This window comes from Lepidochelys olivacea (genome assembly GCF_965140295.1).
Source record: "Lepidochelys olivacea isolate rLepOli2 genome assembly, chromosome: 8".
Lineage (NCBI taxonomy): Eukaryota > Metazoa > Chordata > Testudines > Cheloniidae > Lepidochelys > Lepidochelys olivacea.
Window position 1 is genome coordinate 86744643 of NC_140418.1, and position 20167 is coordinate 86764809.

Consider the following 20167-nt stretch of genomic DNA (forward strand, 5'->3'; position numbering starts at 1 on the left):
AAGATTCAAAACTTTACATACTGGAGATACAAAAATCCAAGGTCTTATTGCAAGCATGAAATTAGCATGACTGAATAATGCATGCCTAAGATTTTACTGTAAACAAAACAAGAAAACCTTCCAGTCTGTTCGAGGAAGTAATACCTGAACATGCACAAACCAGGGATTACGCTCATGGAGGTTAACTCTCTCATAACTCTACCCTACAGATTTTATTCTGACACATTTTTCCCAATCTACAGACCAATTCTCATAAATCCCTCAGAAAACCTGTCTGAATTTAAGATTGAATCTTTCTGAAAAGCCAAGAGTGGTTGTGATGGACAAAGCAGAGTAGCTTGGTGGTTAACACCCAATTTCTTTTGCATAGAATGAGTCTCAAATATCCTATTTCAATTATCTTCTACTTTTAGAGTTAAGGTATTTATCTATGGTTGCAGTACTTCTGTAGTTGATCTGATAATCGTGACATCTGTGATAGTGATATCTGGAGATATGTATTGTCTATCAGGTGAATTATGTGTGTTAATTTACAGTATTTTAATATAACAGATTTAATGGTGAAAAAGGAATTCAGGAAATGTGAACTATTTGCAAAATTTGGTACATTTTTTATTTTTAAAGAAACCGTGAGTCCAGTGGTTCAGTGGAAATAAATGCTTAAATTCTGAGACTCCTAACTTATAACCTTGAAGTTTCTTAATAGTCCAGTTATTTCCTATCTCTTCCAGGGCTTATATTCAGCTGGAGCCATCCAGAGCAGAGCTCTGGTAAATATTTCCAAACCCGTGGGATCCCCAGTGCCTCCTGCTGGGTAGAAGCCCCAGCTCCCTGACCCCAGGGCTAAAGCCCCAAGACTAGGCAACTTCCCAGGTCTAAAGCCACAAGACCTCCCAGCCGACAGCTGAAGCCTGGAGCCCTGAATGGGGGTGCGGGCGGCACAGGGACTCCAGGAAATAATCCCTTGAGAATTTAAGTCCTGATATCTTACTTGTATTATTTAAAGCAGACGAAAAGAGTCTGAATCATCATAGAGTAGTAGGAAGCCTATTTATATTGCTTCAACGAGGAAAATGTATTTAATGTTTGAGATGTCATTACCCAAATGAGAAAATGGTTACAAATGTTTTTAACCTAAAATACAAGACATAGCACAATACAATACAAGACCCCATCCTCCCAAAACAACATTCCACATGAGAGTTTAGAGTAAATGTAAGTAGTAGAGCTTTCCCTAAATTTCCAAACAAATTGGATAAAATGTGGCATACTTTTATTGAAACGAACATACCTGAATTTAGGGGGAAAGCTCATTTACCTGTATAGCTGTTGTCATTGTGTCTATTAAAGACATATGGCTGAATCCTAACGTGTTTAATCTCTGCTCAGCACAAGTGAGTAGCAAAGATCACTAGAGGCCACCTTTACACACCCAGCTCACTTTCTGGTGAAATTTAGCCTTTGAGTTATTCTAAGTTGCATTGGCTGTTACTAGCAAAAGGGTTGTCCTGCGGGCCAAGGATTACTAGTGCACAGACGCACTCTGGCTATGTTCCTTAAGCCTGGGTTGGTGGAAAGAGGGTGTTGTAAAGTCAACAGCAACAGCTCTGTGCCACATGGGGATGTCCACCACATCAAGGAATCTCCAGCTGTTAAACCATCTTTCCACCTGATTAGCACTGCTGGAGCAGCACAAACAAAAGAAGAATCCGGCAAAGATCAGGTCCATAGTGCATTCCATACTGTTTGGATGTATTCAAAATTTGTGCGGGGTCAGAATTTGGGCAGGTGAAAGTCAGAAAAGTGAAAACAGGCAAATAAAAATGTGTTAAAAGTTTTTATGAAATTTGTATCTGTAAAGAAATTCTGCCCCCTTGATAAACTCTAGTTCAGGGAGAAGCCAGAGTCAGTTCAGGGAATGAAACAGTAGCGTATAGTTTCCTTCACTCCCCAGTTTATGTGCAGGAGCAAGTTCAGGTGCTGCAGAAGCCAATTCAGATGGGTGGAGGCGTGATGAGGAAAGAGAGCTGTATCACATCATGTGTGGGAGCCTGTTCTTGGAGATGCAGGGTGGTATGCACCCTTCCTATGCTTTAAAACCAGTTCACTTGAAGTAACAGCTGGTTTGGGAGGCAGCTCAGAGGTTGGCCAAAGTCTGTGTGCCAGCAGCAACAGAACAGAGCTGAGAGCTGGAAAATACTATCCTGGCTCTATTATGATGATAGTAGATACTGGCTGAGCATCTTTGTGAAGCACTCAGAGATGTAAGGATTGAAAGGGATATATAAAATGCAAAGTATTAGTATTGTTGTTAATAGAAATTTTGCATCATAAAAGATAATGGCAGATCTAAAGTGGAACATAATGACAGAAAATAATGGAACAGGGGTCTGATCCTGCATTCAATGTTGTAGAATATGATAGTCATAGTAGCACTGTGAACGTCACTGAGAGTTTTGAGTGTGCAAGTAATACAGGATGGGGTACTTTATAATATTTTATTGTTTTATATTAGCATTGCGCAAATCAAGTTATGGCTTGTCAGGAGTTAATGAACTGCACGAGAATAAGGAATTCAGAATTTTTGAGATTGTTCCTGTGACATGATTTGCATAGTCTCAGGAAACAGGAAGAGAGATTCTCATGCAAAACTCCTTGAGTAGTGATTCTATTAAGTATTTGGTTCTATGCTGATATGACAGAGAGCATTTTCTCTCTAAAAGATACGGTTTAGTTTGGTGAAAGTCAAAGATATAGCAATGTGTAACACCATAATCTACAAACCATTGTTGTGGAGGGTTTTTTTCAGTTAACAATAAAGAGTTATTTGATGATGAAACGTATCCGTTGCAGGGATAAACATAATCTGGTGGCAACATTGCCTAAAATATTTTACAAATTAGTCTTTGATGTCTTATTTAAATGTATATTAATAAAAATGAAGAGTGTATGTTACAAAATGAGCCATTGAGTGGTTAGAATAGTGTCATTAGAAAAGCTGCCAATAATTACTGCGATTGCAGAGCCGCTGTTGGGTGTACTTCTGAGTTCTTCTGCAGAACCACAATCAGTGTACGAAGACAAATGATTTTATCAGGATTCTGTCACAAAGCCCTTCTGTATTACAAAAGCAGCAAATATTGAGTGCAAAAGACTACACACCTCTGCTATTAGGTATTGGCAAATTGCCCAATGTCTCTGAGCAATTGCTAATTGGATGCTTCTATGTATGCATCTTTAAAAGGATCTTTTTAAAATATAGCAGTAGAAAGCCTGCATTTTCTTCATCTGCAGGTTCATATATAGTAGATACACGACATCTCAGTTATCAAGAACCAGTACTCCTTTCTTAGGGGAGGGGTGGTCAGACCTTTGCTGTATTCTCTTGTAGTAGTATCTCGACAGCAGAGTATTCTTTAAAAGGGTTCAAATTAAGGCTATTAAGAAATACAAGAATACTTAACATAGGATTACTAGCAAGGGGAGGATGAGTATCAGTGATGTGTACATTCAGGCTTAAGCCAGCAGAGAGGCAGGAAGTGGGTATGGGGACAGCTGAATTACAAGGTCCATAATCTCTTCATGTGGCCTAGGCAGCTGGTTTGGGGGGAGAGTGACCAGGCCACAAGTGGTTGCCTGGGTTAAGGGAGTGACATAACTATGGAATAGTAATGCCAGCTGGGTGGGAGGAGTAGAGGGGAAACTTGCCTGAGGCAGTTGTTTTTCAAAGTGGGGGAAAGGTAACCCAGATACTGTTGTGAGCAGAAGAAACTGGTCAGGATCATTTCTATGGGAAGCTGAGAAATAAATCAGAACAGATCTGATGTGAATCTAAATTTTTGGGGGCTCTTCCAGACATTCCAGCTTCTGTGGATATTTTGAGCTTTGCCACATCACTAATTGAAGAACATGATGGGTTCTGAAAGTGTAAGATCTAGCTATGAAAAATCGATCAGCAATAAAGTGAACTTTGCAGGAAGAAACAGAGACCCAGTGGTTCCCATAAATTAATAATGAATGGCAGTTTGCTAATTATTCATGGCTAAATCCTTGGTATATTCCAGATATGTTCTTTTCCAGATGTATTCCTGCGTTTTCTTTGTACGAGTATATGAACTGGATGATCCTCCCAAGGCACCATTTTAGTGTGTGCGCAGGTCCCATCCTGCCATCTATGGGTCCTATTCATCAAATATTTTGCGCTATTTAAGCAGATTTTCCACAGTTTGCAGCATTAAAAAGAGGAAGAATGCAGGTTTTTCTGATTGAAGCACGGATTTTATGATTCATTAAACCCATTTTCTCAAGGGAACAAGTATTGTTATGATATGTACCCAGAATAAAAGGTTCCATTTACAGAGGAACAAGGCAGGGAGTTGGTGGAGAAAAGAATAGACCTTGATTAAATATGCAGAATCTTCCTCTAAATTAACAGTTTTAAATAAAAGCAGAAAGCATTTTCCTGAAAACGAATTTGTGAAACTGCCCTTTGGGTCTAACTTTAACTCTAGCCACTAACACAGGTTTTACACAAATACTTACTTTGCTGTTCCAGATAAAACAAGTAGTCACAATATTTACTGCTAAAACATGTATCTCATACAGTATTATGCTCTGCAGTTCACTGACTGGAAATGTCAGGTGAGATACCTGTATGTGTGACATAATATATACAGATTATAAAATGGTTGGTTGGTTGATTTTACAAATAAGGGAGTCATGTATTTTATGGTTAATATAGTCAGGTATATTTTTTCTGTTTTTAATTAGTAATGGGAGAAAGAGTATGGAAATGTTTGGGTATTTCCAACAGAAGAATGTTCAGTGAGCCTGTAATGCAGGATATTAATTTTACTGCCTATACCAGTATTCCTCCCACCCATTAATGTTTTGGTGGCACTTAAGAAGAAAAAAGCTGAGATCTCATTCATCAAAAGAAAACCTCACAGCCTTAATGCCAGCAGCTGACTTCCCTCAGAGGATTGAGCGGATGAAGGGTGCACTGATACTCTTCTTCAGCAAACAATTCTGTTGCACCACTGGTAGTCCCACCATACGGATGACCTTAAAAGTTATCAAGAACTCTTGGAGAGGCTGGCTTAGATGTTGGACTTCAAATTTTATTTGCCCCAAGAAAAGTTTTCTTGTTTGTTCTACATTGTTCAGATGAGGCAACCTAGCCTAGTGGCCCCCTTAGATAATAAGAGGATTTTTGAGTTAGAAGGGGTCTGTAGTTAAATCCAGCCTCCATGTCAGCTGCATCCAGGAGAACTGCCCTATAGGTATCAAGTCTTATAGAAGAGATTTGAGAGCCAATTCAGCTGCCTCAGAGAGGTCTTGACAGTTTGGATTGACTTGTTTGACATCCAGAAAAAGAGTATAGAAGAGATTAGACCTTCAAGGGTAGAATCCATATGTATCAGCGATGCTGCAAATGAGGATAGCTAATTACCAAATGCACTAATAAGAAGTATTCCCTCATCAGAAACAGTTTGTCCCCTCTTCTGGGCCAGTTTCCTGAGGAAAACTAAAAAGAAGCTACTGCTCACATTGCTGAAGGACAAAACATGACTTGTGACGTATGATTCAAGTGCCACTGCAACCTGGTCCATCTCAACACCCATCACTGTGTGCCAGTCCTTGTGGCTACACTCTTTTGGATTGGCAGGGGAGATTAGATTGCAAGAGAATACCTGTCCTTTGGAAATCCCATTCTGTTTAGAGGCAGAACAGAGAACTCCTTGGGTAACCCATGCCTGCTGGGTGTGGTACTCTGTCCCCCTCTAGTGGCACCTAGATCACCTAGAGATTAATGAATTTGCTCAAGGCTTGACTAAGAGCTGTGTGGCTTTTAGCTCATGCAGTAGAGGCTCATGCATTTAGCTTTAGAGGTCCTAGGTGCAATCCCACCCATTGATGATCGGGGTTTGTAGGCATTACATTTATACGCTCTAAAATACCATAAAACCACCCTCAAATGATTGGCCCTTTATACAGCGCTGGCAAAGGAGCCTCCATGCTCTAGCCAAAGACCCTGCCTTCTCTCCTGAGAAACCTCATTCCTGGCATAGACACATTGGCTCAGAGATTCAATGAGATACCAGTACTAACAGGTTATCTACATTATGTGCTGTTACTGTGGATACACTGATCCTCAATTCTCACCCTACATTCTAAAATTATTCTGATTTCCAGTTAAATCAATCTGTCAGTTTGTCTGTTTTTTCCCCCCTCAGGCCTACCCAGGGAGGTTAGGTTACATTGATAGAGGGGATTTGAGTTGCTATCTGAATAGAACTATGCTATTCCACAGGTCAGACAGATTATTTGTATAGTACAGGTCAATCCATTTCTATTCAAGGTATCAAAGTAGATCAGACTCTTGTTATGATATAATAGAGATTCCATTATCTTAAGGGCTCGTTCCACCAGCTCTAAGGCAGCCTCCAAGTATATCTCAGAAATGTCTCTGTGATAGAGATAAGCAAGACTCTGGATTTCTGTTCATACCTTCATCTTCATGCAGCATTACTCCCTGGGCTTAGCCTGTAGAGCAGACACTCACTTTGTGAGAATAGTTCTGTAACATTTCTTTAAGAAACTCCTTAGATCCATCTCTTTAGGTCTGAGATGATTTGTCAGTCTGCTGCAGCATGGATCCATGTAAACAGTGCTCAAGGAAAAATGGATAGTTACAACAATAATTGTGATTTTCATAGAATCATAGAATCATAGAATATCAGGGTTGGAAGGGACCCCAGAAGGTCATCTAGTCCAACCCCCTGCTCGAAGCAGGACCAATTCCCAGTTAAATCATCCCAGCCAGGGCTTTGTCAAGCCTGACCTTAAAAACCTCTAATAAAGGAGATTCTACCACCTCCCTAGGTAACGCATTCCAGTGTTTCACCACCCTCTTAGTGAAAAAGTTTTTCCTAATATCCAATCTAAACCTCCCCCACTGCAACTTGAGACCATTACTCCTCGTTCTGTCATCTGCTACCATTGAGAACAGTCTAGAGCCATCCTCTTTGGAACCCCCTTTCAGGTAGTTGAAAGCAGCTATCAAATCCCCCCCCCCATTCTTCTCTTCTGCAGGCTAAACAATCCCAGCTCCCTCAGCCTCTCCTCAAAAGTCATGTGTTCCAGACCTCTAATCATTTTTGTTGCCCTTCACTGGACTCTCTCCAATTTATCCACATCCTTCTTGTAGTGTGGGGCCCAAAACTGGACACAGTACTCCAGATGAGGCCTCACCAATGTCGAATAGAGAGGAACGATCACGTCCCTCGATCTGCTCGCTATGCCCCTACTTATACATCCCAAAATGCCATTGGCCTTCTTGGTAACAAGGGCACACTGCTGACTCATATCCAGCTTCTCGTCCACTGTCACCCCTAGGTCCTTTTCCGCAGAACTGCTGCCTAGCCATTCGGTCCCTAGTCTGTAGCTGTGCATTGGGTTCTTCCGTCCTAAGTGCAGGACCCTGCACTTATCCTTATTGAACCTCATCAGATTTCTTTTGGCCCAATCCTCCAATTTGTCTAGGTCCTTCTGTATCCTATCCCTCCCCTCCAGCGTATCTGCCACTCCTCCCAGTTTAGTATCATCCGCAAATTTGCTGAGAGTGCAATCCACACCATCCTCCAGATCATTTATGAAGATATTGAACAAAACTGGCCCCAGGACCGACCCTTGGGGCACTCCACTTGATACCGGCTGCCAACTAGACATGGAGCCATTGATCACTACCCGTTGAGCCCGACAATCTAGCCAGCTTTCTACCCACCTTATAGTGCAATTTTCTTTGAGATGATTTCCTGTATGGCCTCCTGCCACCTTTTCCCACTATTTGAGTTTTATCACAGATTCTTGAATTAGTGGGGAGAATTAAGTGGCCATTGGATCTGCTCTCCTCCACCTTCATTTTTAATGAGAGCAACAGGCAGCTCATTCAGGCAATCATCTTGAACCATAGTTACTGAGCTAAGTAACCATAATTGTATCACTTTACTATTGTGCAAGGTACTTGTAGTAATCCCCATTCTATGTATCATCTATGCATAGAATGGGGAATACTGCCAATACTTTAGCCAAATGCAAAAATGTAAATGGTACCTTTTTAAGAGCTTCACTGTAGAGGAGAAATTGTCTGTTGCTGTGCCCTATTAAACAGCTGCCACATAACCAGTGCTGAGCTGGAGCCGGTTCACACCAGTTCATACTCACCAGTTGTTAAATTTTGAAGCAGTTTTAGAACTGGTTGTTAACCCGCTTCCCTGCAGGGAGCGCTGAGGCTTTGATGGGCTCTGGCCAGGAAGTGATGTAATTCCTCCTCCAGGCACCGGGGGCGCTGCACTGCGGGAGCCATGTGGGCTGCCGCCTGGCCCTGGGCACGAGCCCTGGTGCTGCTGCTGCTCCCCTGGCCCTGGGGCTCCCGATGCTGCCTGGTGAGTCCCCGGCTGCTCTGCTGGGCCTGGGCTGCGTTCTGCTGTTCTCCCCATGAGTACCCACCACCCTGCCTGCAGCCAGCCCCTGCCTCCAGCCACCCCCGCACCCCCTGCCTGCAGCCAGCCCCGCCGCACCCCCTTCCCCCTTTCCAGCCACCCCCGCACTCCCTGCCCGCAGCCAGCCCCCAACTCCAGCCACCCCCTGCCCTGCCTCCAGCCCCTGCTGCACACACCCCCTGCCCTGCCCACAGCCAGCCCCTGCCGCACCCCCTGCCTGCAGCCAGCCCCTGGCACACCCCCTGCCCTGCCCGCACCAGCCCCTGCGCACTCTCTGCCTGCAGCCAGCCCCTGTCTCCAGCAACTCCTGCCCGCAGCCAGCCCCTGCCGCACACACCCCCTGCCCGCAGCCAGCCCCTGTCTCCAGCCACCCCCGCACCCTCTGCCCTGCTGCAGCCAGCCCCTGCCGCACGCACCCCCTGCCCTGCCTGCAGCCAGCCCCTGACTCCAGCCAGCCCTGCACCCCCCTGCCCTGCCTGCAGCCAGCCCCTACCTCCAGGCAGCCCCACACCCCTTTGCCTCCAGCCAACCCCGCACCCTCCTGTCTCCAGCCAGCTCCGCACCCCCTGCCCTGCCCTGCCCGCAGCCAGCCCTGCACCCCCTGCCTCCAGCTAGCCCTGCCCCACGCCCCTGCCTGCAGCTGGCCCCACGTCCACTGGTGCCCTGCAGTTCCCAGGGCAGTAACCCTGCATAACTGCTTCAATGAGGTGGGCAGGGAGCAGTTGGGATCCACACACGTGCACATCCTAGGGTGACCAGACAGCAAGTGTGAAAAATCAGGACAGGGGGTGGGGGGTAATAGGAGCCTATATAAGAAAAAGACCCCAAAATTGGGACTGTCCCTATAAAATCAGGACATCTGGTCACCCTAGCACACCCCCAGGGAGTGGCGGGGACCCACACATGTGAAATGGAGCTCATTTCTAGTTCAGGCCCATCTTTTTAAAAAGAACTTAGGCAGAACATACATCCATATTTTCCCAGACAGGTCAGGGTTCTTGGTTCTTAAATTGCTGTCCAGGAGGCATTTTTAAATTTTAAAAATTCCTCCCGGGAAAATATGGACGTATGGTAACCCTGTTGGTACAAAAAATACATACTGGGGCACATCCCTTAAATTAGAACTTTTTATAGGGAACCGGTTGTTAAGATTTTGGCAACTCATCACTGCACGTAACTACCCAGATATTACTTCCTGTTAGTGGTGGATTAAATGATCCATTCATACTTGTTACTTGCTTTCAGGTCTTTTGGCATCAGAGAGAAATCATTGAAGTAATAGTAATAATGATTATAAAATATAAATCATCATGAACAGCTGCAGGAAAAATGTTAGTGGTTACATTTGGAAGAGAAGGTACTGGATAGCAGGATGTGTGTGTGATGTGACAGTATATTCTGTGCTAATTTAATTTCTGCAGCAAAACAGAATTATTCTGTTGAATTAAGCATCCAACTGTGAGCTCATGGTTACTGCGACATGCTTATGATCTTGTCTCAAACTTTCCTAAGTGCCATTAAGCACCAGCCCATGCCCTTAATTTATGTTTGTTGATTAGATTGTGCCCCAATTCCTACATAAAGATTCACACCCAAACAATATCTTTAATAAATTGAACTCCATGCCTGCAATGTAAAAAAAGAATATTATATATATATTTATATATATTTAAGTTTTAAATTAAGTCTTTGTGATCTCCACATAACATGTAGTAATATGCGTATTGCTCAGTCACATTTACTATGCATGATTTGTATACCACTGACCTCTACTGGAATGTCAAACATGCATAGGTGTGTATAGTGGGCATCATTAAACAGTAGATATTTATGGCACTATGCGACATCTTCTAAATAGAAAATACTAGGCCATGTTATTCTTTAATTTTTTATGCAGCATTGGGAAAATTTTACTCTCCAAAGTGAGTAATTTGATACATGAGTAAAATACCTTTATTTGTACCATCATTGTCAATATTATGGTAAGAATAGGTGTGCAGATTTTCTCTTTGGTCTGGTACATTTTCATCACATTTTGTAGTTTACACAGTGCAAATTGCATATTCATCTCCACCCATTTTGAAAGACCTAATACTACTCCAGATAATGGAGATAATACTGTTTTTAATCCCAAAATCCTACCCTAATGCCATATATGCACTTTAGTTTTCAATCCATCATTCGTAACCTTGAATTAGTTACAATACATTATATATGAGATTATATATCTGTAAATCTATAGCTAGATCTGCCTATGGCTATAGATATCTATAAACACACACACCTGTGCTACAGAGATGTAATCATAATTGTTGTATTGCTGTATAATTAATCTCTGCAGCAGATTGTGTGGCATTCATCAAATAATGATCCACTTAACACATCCCTTACCTGTATACTGTCCTTGGAATGACTGACTGCAAATTGGATTCTGAGTATAGTCTGAGAGAAATTCCTTAATTTGAATGTGTATTTGAACTGCACAAAAACATATACAGACTGAACATTTAGCACCTTATGCATTATTCATCCTCATAGCTTAGAGACTACCTACCAGCGTGTAAAAGGCAGGAACAAGTTAGCTTCACTTCATGATGTGAACGCATGCCGGTGCTGTCCACACTGCCACTGCTAATGGCCTAAAAGCTGCTGTCACCACCCCCTCACCTGTGGCTAACACTCCATATGTATAAGCAATGAGTAAAGGCACACACTCTTGTCTTTCAACCTCTGAATAAAGCTTTGTTAGTCTAGTTGTGCGGAGATTTGGGTTTGATCCATGACAGCTTTTTGCTCTTTTTTTCTGCCCAGAATAATAATTTGATACTATACTATTTTATTGATATAATGAAAGCTGTATTAAGTCACCTGGTAACTATATTTGCCTGTCTAATCTGGCAGTAAAATCTGAATCCCTATTAGGATTTCTCGCTATTAAGTTTATTGTGTATGCGGCCAACTGCTATACCATCCAGGAACATAGCAATCCCATTGGTAGCTGCCATTAATAGGTTTCAATAATTTAAAATAGTGTTGTTCGAAATTATGCACAGTGTGTCACAGGCTGCATAGAAATTCAGTGAGAATTTTTACAGGCTGTTTTATCATTAAACTCTAAGTTATTTTCTTTATTGACTGATAAATAGTATTTTAATGTGTTTGGTTTTGTGGCAGGTTCCCACTAACTTTTAGCTGAATATCACCACTAGCCTAACCATTTTGTCATTTCTGCAAAGAAATGTGCTCTCCAGGGAAATCTTCTTTATGTTCAGAGTTTCAGTTCTGTTGCCTAATAACTTACAGAGGCATTATACCTTCTTGTTTTACTATTTCATTTCACAATGCACTAACCCTAAAAACAAATCAGACTGAAATCTGACTGCTCGTCTATGTTATGTCGGGTCTGAGTTGGAGGGTCTGCAAAATTTGTTTTCAAATTCCTGCAGGCATTAGGAGCTCGGTGCAAAGCCCAATGAGGTCAGTGGAAAGACTCCTATTGATTTCAGTAGGCTTTGGGTAAGGCCTAAAAAACTACGAGGTACATAGGCTCCTGCAGAGACAGAGCACTGGATTGCAAACCAGTATGATGTAGCTAAATCTTTCATTTGAAATGTACCCCTACTGCTGTGGCCTTGTTTTTTCCTAAGAAAATCCCATGGGGTACACATACTCCATCTAGAGATTTTCCTGTCAAGTCCTGTTGTTCTGGTTCCTGTGAGAAGGCAGGCCAGGGATCTTCTCTTCTCTTTGTGGGAAGTAGGTGGTAGAGAGTCTAGTAATCGGGTGGGGAATTTCTTTCAAAGTATGTGATGTATGCAGACACATTTTGTGAACCCCTAAATGTTTTTAAATAATTTGTGACACTTCTGCTTTTTATTGCCAACTGCTTGTAGCATATCACTTTGCACACCCCTTGATATTGTAAGCTGGATGCAGGTCCAATTCAGTTGAATGCTCGATGTCATGAAACCCTGAAGAGTTGAGCAAAGCATTTTATCTTTGAGGCTAATAATAATAATACTGTGTCTTATGTTTATATACAGCCTTTCATTTCAAAAGAACACAAAGTACTTTATAAACTTGACTGCTTTAAAAATTCTACACATGAATCCCTTCTGATGCCAGTGAAATTCAGTCATTTGTGGGATTGAATGTCCCAACTGATTAAGGGCCTCTTCAGAGCCCATTGAAGTAAATGGGAATATTTTCATTTATTTCACTGGGCTTTGGATCATGTCCTTAGAGTGTACAGCACTGCACAAAAAGTAAGGCCCCATCCTGCACTTATCCCTGCATGTATTCATGTTGATTACAATGTAGACTATGCATGAGAGTAAGCATTGCTTATCGGAATAAGGATTAGTGCTGTCAGGTTCTGAGATAGTTAGTGAAGATGGTTGCAATTCATTATTTGATTATATCCCCCTAAAGTGTGCTAGGCACTTCTCAAACAAATAGAAAAGATAAGATCCTTACCATACCCAAAGAGCTTAGAGTTGACTTATTAGCCCAGGCACAACCGGTGAGAGCAACAAAAAACATAGCGGGGAGAAGAGGCAAAGGTTACAAAAATAAGGACATGAGGTTACTTAAGTGTGTAGATTGTGACTGAAATGTTCAAAGCTGCCAAGAGATTTGGATACCCTGGGAGCCTTGGCTTTGAGGCAATACATCTGGCAGGCTGCCCCAGAGTCAGGAAGCCCGGGCTGCTGAAGAGCAACGAGCTTGGGAGCCAAGGTTTCCAGACTTCCTGTCAGCCTGCCAGGTGGGATGCCCTGGATCTGAGGATGCTAGAAGCCCTGGGAAGCTGGGCTCTCACTGCTCCCAAGCTCTCCAGTCCCTGCTTCCCTTCAGTCAGCCAAGCAGGCTGCCGAGGAGTTGGGAGCTTGCAATCCCAGTCCCCAGCAGCCCACCAGGTGAGCTCTCCGGAAGATGGGGAAGATGGTTTCTGTTAGCATTTCATCAGAACTGACACATTTTCATGGAATATTTCAATTTTTCATGAATCTGCATTTTCTGGTGGAATAACGTTGCATTGGAAAATTTCTGACCGTCTCTAGTGTGCATACTAATGTTATAGAAAAGTTAATTGGGTTTCCTATTTCACCTTTCTCATGATGCAACAACAAGCAGATAATCAATAAAATTGTAAGGCAACAAATGTTAAACTGATAAAAGGAATTTTTTCCTTAAAAAAACCCATATAATATGTGGAATACATTGTCACAAGATATTACTGCCTAATAGGATCAAAAGAGATGGAAGGATTTATATCCATAATGCAGCATGCGCAGTTTCATCGAATAGGATAAAACAAATGGCCATCTCTTCTGCGTGCGTAAATAATGTAGATCTATAGGGATCTGGCTCAGAGCTTTCAGAAGACATATGAACCCTCATTGCTCAGATAATTAGTCAGCCACTGACTAATGAGAGTTCAGAAGTAATTCCCCCTATGGCCAGTTTATTCTATAACTGGGATTTCTTGCACTTTATTCTGGAGTATATGGCACTGGCTAGTGTCAGAGACAGGGCAAGATGGACCACTGGTCTAATCGATATGGTTATTCCTCCATTTCTTCCTTTAGGTCAGATGGAATTTTAAGATGCCAGGATTGTACCTGTATGAAAATATTGTATTTAGATTTCATAAAGGCTGTAAGATCCTGGGGCATTTACCTTTTCTTATGTCTTTTCTTAAATTGCATATTTATAACCAGATCTGAGCGCTCGTTCTCAGTCTGTATACCGAATGAGTCCCAATGAAATGGTGTAATATAGGGACATCTATGGAATTTTCTTATTGCTAAGTGCAGTCACTCCAACTATTCTTCTATTTAAAAAATGGAACTGTAGGTGAAGTTTATAAATATGTACTTGACTAGATGTACATGATGTCCAAATTTTCCTGACTTTACTCACTAAGAAATCCCATTGAAACAACTAGTAAGCCAAACAGGATTTGACCCATATTCAGAGATATCATGCCCCCCAAAGAATATATGTTGCTTTCTCTTGCTCTTTAGAAAACAGCAGCTTCTCTCCAAACCATAATTTCCTGAAAGGCACTTGTTTGTTTCTACCTTGTGAGCAATCTTCTAGTATAATGAGTTAAAATGTGAAAAATGATTCAGAAGAAATGGTGGTGGGTGGCATACTACCCCAAAAAATGTATCATTCATCTTGCTGAAACTTGCTGTGCAATTCATACACATTTCAGCAACAAATTGGAAATCACAGAAAATTAGGGAGGGGAAAATCTTCAGTACTTTAATGCTACAATACCAAAAATAGATTCACAGATTTAAAACTGTAAGAGAGCTTTTTTTCAGTCACCTCCCTGTATAAACATTCATTAACTTCTGCATTGGATCATCTAGGAAACAAGATGCTGAGGGATTTAACCAAGTCTTTAAAGGAGGAGATTCAAGCAGATTTTTTTTCTTAAATCTACGTAGTGTTATCATGTCAAACCAACAAACTTAAAACCCACAGGAATCTCACAAGCTTTTGACAGTGTTCTGTAATAAACTAAGGATTTATAAAAGCTTCAGGGTTTAAAAAAAACAGAGCAGCTGAAATATGCTAGCAATTGATGTCTGGGTATTGCTTGTAACATTTGAGACAGTTAGAGGTAAAGGCATATAATTTATTTTTCAGAAATGTACTTCCTTCCCAAATTTATTATTACTCTGCATTTTCAAGTTTTTAATCTTTGTAATATTTTAATTTCATAAACTTTATTCTAAGATAAAACGTAAAGCTGGGAACTTGATGATTGAAATTATATTAACACCTGTAATTAAAATACTTTCTCAGGACCAAATGTTTTAAGTATTTCATTTTCAAAATTGTCCTGGAGAGGGAAGAGGAGGTAGCAAATCTTATTGTTGTTACAGTAAGCTAAAACATAATGCAATATAGTAAATAATCATGCTGAACTCTTTGGGCTGTAACTTTTAAATCTTTAACAGCTCTTTGAGAATATAAGGACTAAAAATTCCAAAGTAACACAGTTCAATAAGAAAATAACAAAATGGTAAGCCTGAGTTTGGGGTTAGGAATCTTATAATATTTGACCTATTAGCCTTCCGTGGCTTTTAAAACTACAGTTGATGGAGCTGCTGCACACTTCTACATCACCAGCAGCTGCTGCATTTATGTTCTGAGGCAATACTTGCTAAATCTGTTCATTTGGAATTTTATTTCATTATTTATTTTTGCATTAAAGGAATGTTACCCTTCTTTTCCTAGAAGTGAGTTGAAAATTAGACTTGGTAAACTCAGAAAGATCTACAGTATCAACAAGCACAATTCAAAATATAATTTCTCAAAATTTTAAAATTCAGATACATCAAAACCCTGCTTTCTGTCAATCCAAGCTTTAAAATTATGATTAAAACAGGAGGAAAACATTAAATCTTCCTCACATTTCCAGTCATCATCCGACCTATGTTGTTTGGTAATGACGATGTGCCATTAGTCAATCAGAAGGCTAGTGACTTTAACTTGTGAGGATATCTGTCAGGCAGTTTGAAAATAAGAATACTTTTACTGGTCATTGAGCATTCACCACTAACTCCTAGATACTAAAAGTGTTGCTGCTCTGTGTAAATATTTAAAAATTAGTGTCGAACCTGAATGAGCTAACATGATAGAATGTGAACTGAAGATGCAATTCTTGGTGCATGACCATTCATTTGAGTGAGAAATTTATTTTTAATTCTTTTGATCCTTAGAGAAATTATTTACTTCTACATACAATTATTGACTTTTATATAAACCAAAAACCCTGAAAATTGTAATAATATAAGTAAAATTGCCTTTCATTGCTTCTAACAAATAGAAAGTGCCTTTTTCCTTTTTTACCCTATTTTCAAACCCAAACATAAAAAAGATTAATCCAGAAAATCAGATGACCTATTCATGAGTCTTGAGAACAGCATAAGTTTAAAACCAGTGGAGACAGCCCACACAGGCACCAAAAATCTGTCTTCTGTTCTTTCATATTCCCCAAAAATCTTTCCCTGACTATTCAGAGATCACACAATATAATATAAAACAAAACAGACTGTCTGCCATCAAACTGAGAGCCAGATCCTGGTCCCTAACACAGCTGACCTGGGCCACTCCAGTGTTGCAAAGTCACCTTAAACTGGCCCTAAATAGCCAGCTGGATATTCCGACAGTGTTGGAGCCAGGCTGGAGCCATTGAAGCTGGGTGTAATTTAAAACAACCCCGAGGCTGCTCTTGATTATGCTATTGGCTAGATCAATTTCTGGCGGCCCAGAGAACTGGGGACGCAGAGCTGTGATACAGCAAAATAGTTGAACCTAAAAATGTGTAGCAGACCTGTTGAGCCTGTGAGAATTCCCTGCATGACAGACATGGCTTCGGTCCCAGTCCACAGATAGAAGGATCCTCCTGCATACATCCTATTTGCATAGAGTATCTCCGAAGTCAGTGGGACTCTGCTTGGGTGTATGGTGCATCTGCACATTTTCTGTTACAGAATCAAAGCATTTCTATTATTTCATTATTAGATTTAGACAAAAAAGAAAAGGGGGTGGCTAGTCAAAGCTCTAGTGTTCTAAGTCTGCAACCTGTAGCCTCCTTGGAAGCACGTATTGAAATTTCAGGAGAGTATACTTATTCCTTCATCATTCTGAGCTACATAAATGGAGTAAAGTTCATTTGGATTTATATTAATAATTAATTAGATGAGTTTTGCCATTGACCATACCCTTGAAAATGTCCCTTTTGAGAGTGCCTACTGTCATTTTCTCTTTTAACAGTCATGCCAGTAGGTTCACATATTTCTTTTAACAAAATAAAATCTTTTTTAAAATCTCAAATTAGCATGGTGCTCCATCTTGGAATCCCTGCTTGGTGGGGTTTTATGGTTGCTACAAAAATCAGACACTTACTCCACAGGAATGCCTCATTCTTTAAATAATGGCACTGTAGGAAACCCCTTAAATAATATATTGGTGCTCTGTGCATTCCGCCTTGAAGCTTTGTCTTCTTGTGTTCAACACTGGAGAATTATACCTAAGGACCAAATCCTGCAGCACTCAAATAAAATCAGGGAACAAGATCTAGCTTTGTATGTGATATGACAAGTGCTTGCATCCCTCTTGCAAGCTTTTACCAAGCAAGCCCTGTGTTCATTTTACACTCAGAATTGCTTTCAGAGAGATTGTTTTTGCTTTGAATGTAACCTTAAGTTTCAGCAGCTCCCTTATTTTCTTCACTGGGAGCAATTAGAATTTCCCAGCATCACAGTGGTGCAGTTTTCTGCCTTTGTTTAAGCATATGATGCAGAGGAAGCCTAACAGGCTCTTTCAGTACATGTGATTAAGAGTAAGAGATGAAAGGCACTAAGGTCACAAGGGCTTAGAGGAACTGTGTGATAGTTTGAAACTCTAATGAACAACTTTCTGCCGAGCTAAATAAAACCCACGTTCACCCAGGGGTTTATTGGTGGTTCAGTTTTATTATCCTGTTTACTGAGTGGAGATTGGGGTCAGCAACATTGTTTTTGCTTTACATTGATGAAAAGGTAGTTAAAGATGTTCTTGACGTACCTAAGAAATTGTTTCTATGTACTTTAATTTCCTGGGATTTTTTAATTATTAGTTTGGTTTTATGCTGACCATTCTACACATAAAAAATAAGTGTTCTGTATTTGGTCTTCAGTAGGCTAAGGGCTATATAGTCTTGTGTACATAAAAGTGTAGTCTGTTTGTCTCGTACCACAGAATAAAATGAAAGGAAGACTGAGGGTATGTCTACACTACGGAATAAGGTCGAATTTATAGAAGTCGGTTTTTTAGAAATCGGTTTTATATATTCGAGTGTGTGTGTCCCCACAGAAAATGCTCTAAGTGCATAAAGTGCATTAACTCGGTGGAGCGCTTCCACAGTACCGAGGCTAGAGTCGACTTCCGGAGCGTTGCACTGTGGGTAGCTATCCCACAGTTCCCGCAGTCTCCGCTGCCCATTGGAATTCTGGGTTGAGATCCCAATGCCTGATGGGGCTAAAACATTGTCACGGGTGGTTCTGGGTACATATCGTCAGGCCCCCGTTCCCTCCCTCCCTCCGTGAAAGCAAGGGCAGACAATCGTTTTGTGCCTTTTTTCCTGAGTTACCTGTGCAGACGCCATACCACGGCAAGCATGGAGCCCGCTCAGGTAACCGTCACCCTATGTCTCCTGGGTGCTGGCAGACGCGGTACGGCATTGCTACACAATAGCAGCAACCCCTTGCCTTGTGGTAGCAGACGGTACAGTACGACTGGTAGCCGTCATCGTCATGTCCGAGGTGCTCCTGGCCACGTCAGCTGGGAGCGCCTGGGCAGACATGGGCGCAGGGACTAAATTTGGAGTGACTTGACCAGGTCATTCTCTTTAGTCCTGCAGTCAGTCCTATTGAACCGTCTTATGGTGAGCGGGCAGGCGCTACGGACTGCTAGCAGTCGTACTGTACCATCTTCTGCCGAGCAGCCATGAGATGTGGATGGCATGCAGTCCTTCTGCACCGTCTGCTGCCAGCCAAAGATGTAAAAGATAGATGGAGTGGATCAAAACAAGAAATAGACCAGATTTGTTTTGTACTCATTTGCTTCCCCCCCTCCCCTGTCTAGGGGACTCATTCTTCTAGATCACACTGCAGTCACTTACAGAGAAGGTGCAGCGAGGTAAATCTAGCCATGTATCAATCAGAGGCCAGGCTAACCTCCTTGTTCCAAGAAGAACGATAACTTAGGTGCACCATTTCTTATTGGAACCCTCCGTGAAGTCCTGCCTGAAATACTCCTTGATGTAAAGACACCCCCTTTGTTGATTTTAGCTCCCTGAAGCCAACCCTGTAAGCCGTGTTGTCAGTCGCCCCTCCCTCCGTCAGAGCAACGGCAGACAATCGTTCCGCGCCTTTTTTCTGTGCGGACGCCATACCAAGGCAAGCATGGAGGCCGCTCAGCTCACTTTGGTAATTAGGAGCACATTAAACACCACACGCATTATCCAGCAGTATATGCAGCACCAGAACCTGGCAAAGTGATACCGGGCGAGGAGGCGACGTCAGCGCAGTCACGTGAGTGATCAGGACATGGACACAGATTTCTCTGAAAGCATGGGCCCTGCCAATGCATGCATCATGGTGCTAATGGGGCAGGTTCATGCTGTGGAACGCCGATTCTGGGCTCGGGAAACAAGCACAGACTGGTGGGACCGCATAGTGTTGCAGGTCTGCGACGATTCCCAGTGGTTGCGAAACTTTTGCATGCATAAGGGCACTTACTTGGAACTTTGTGACTTGCTTTCCCCTGCCCTGAGGCGCATGAATACCAAGATGAGAGCAGCCCTCACAGTTGAGAAGTGAGTGGCGATAGCCCTGTGGAAGCTTGCAAAGCCAGACAGCTACCGGTCAGTTGGGAATCAATTTGGAGTGGGCAAATCTACTGTGGGGGCTGCTGTGATGCAAGTAGCCCACGCAATCAAAGATCTGCTGATATCAAGGGTAGTGACCCTGGGAAATGTGCAGGTCATAGTGGATGGCTTTGCTGCAATGGGATTCCCTAACTGTGGTGGGGCTATAGACGGAACCCATATCCCTATCTTGGCACCGGAGCACCAAGCCGCCGAGTACATAAACCGCAAG

At 42.0% G+C, this 20167-nt stretch overlaps 1 protein-coding gene across 3 annotated transcripts in view; it reads left to right on the forward strand.

The window, feature by feature from the left end:
* The window catches only part of NEGR1 (neuronal growth regulator 1), a 618255-nt gene that overhangs the window by 507221 nt on the left and 90867 nt on the right, over window positions 1-20167 (forward strand). The window lies entirely within an intron of this gene.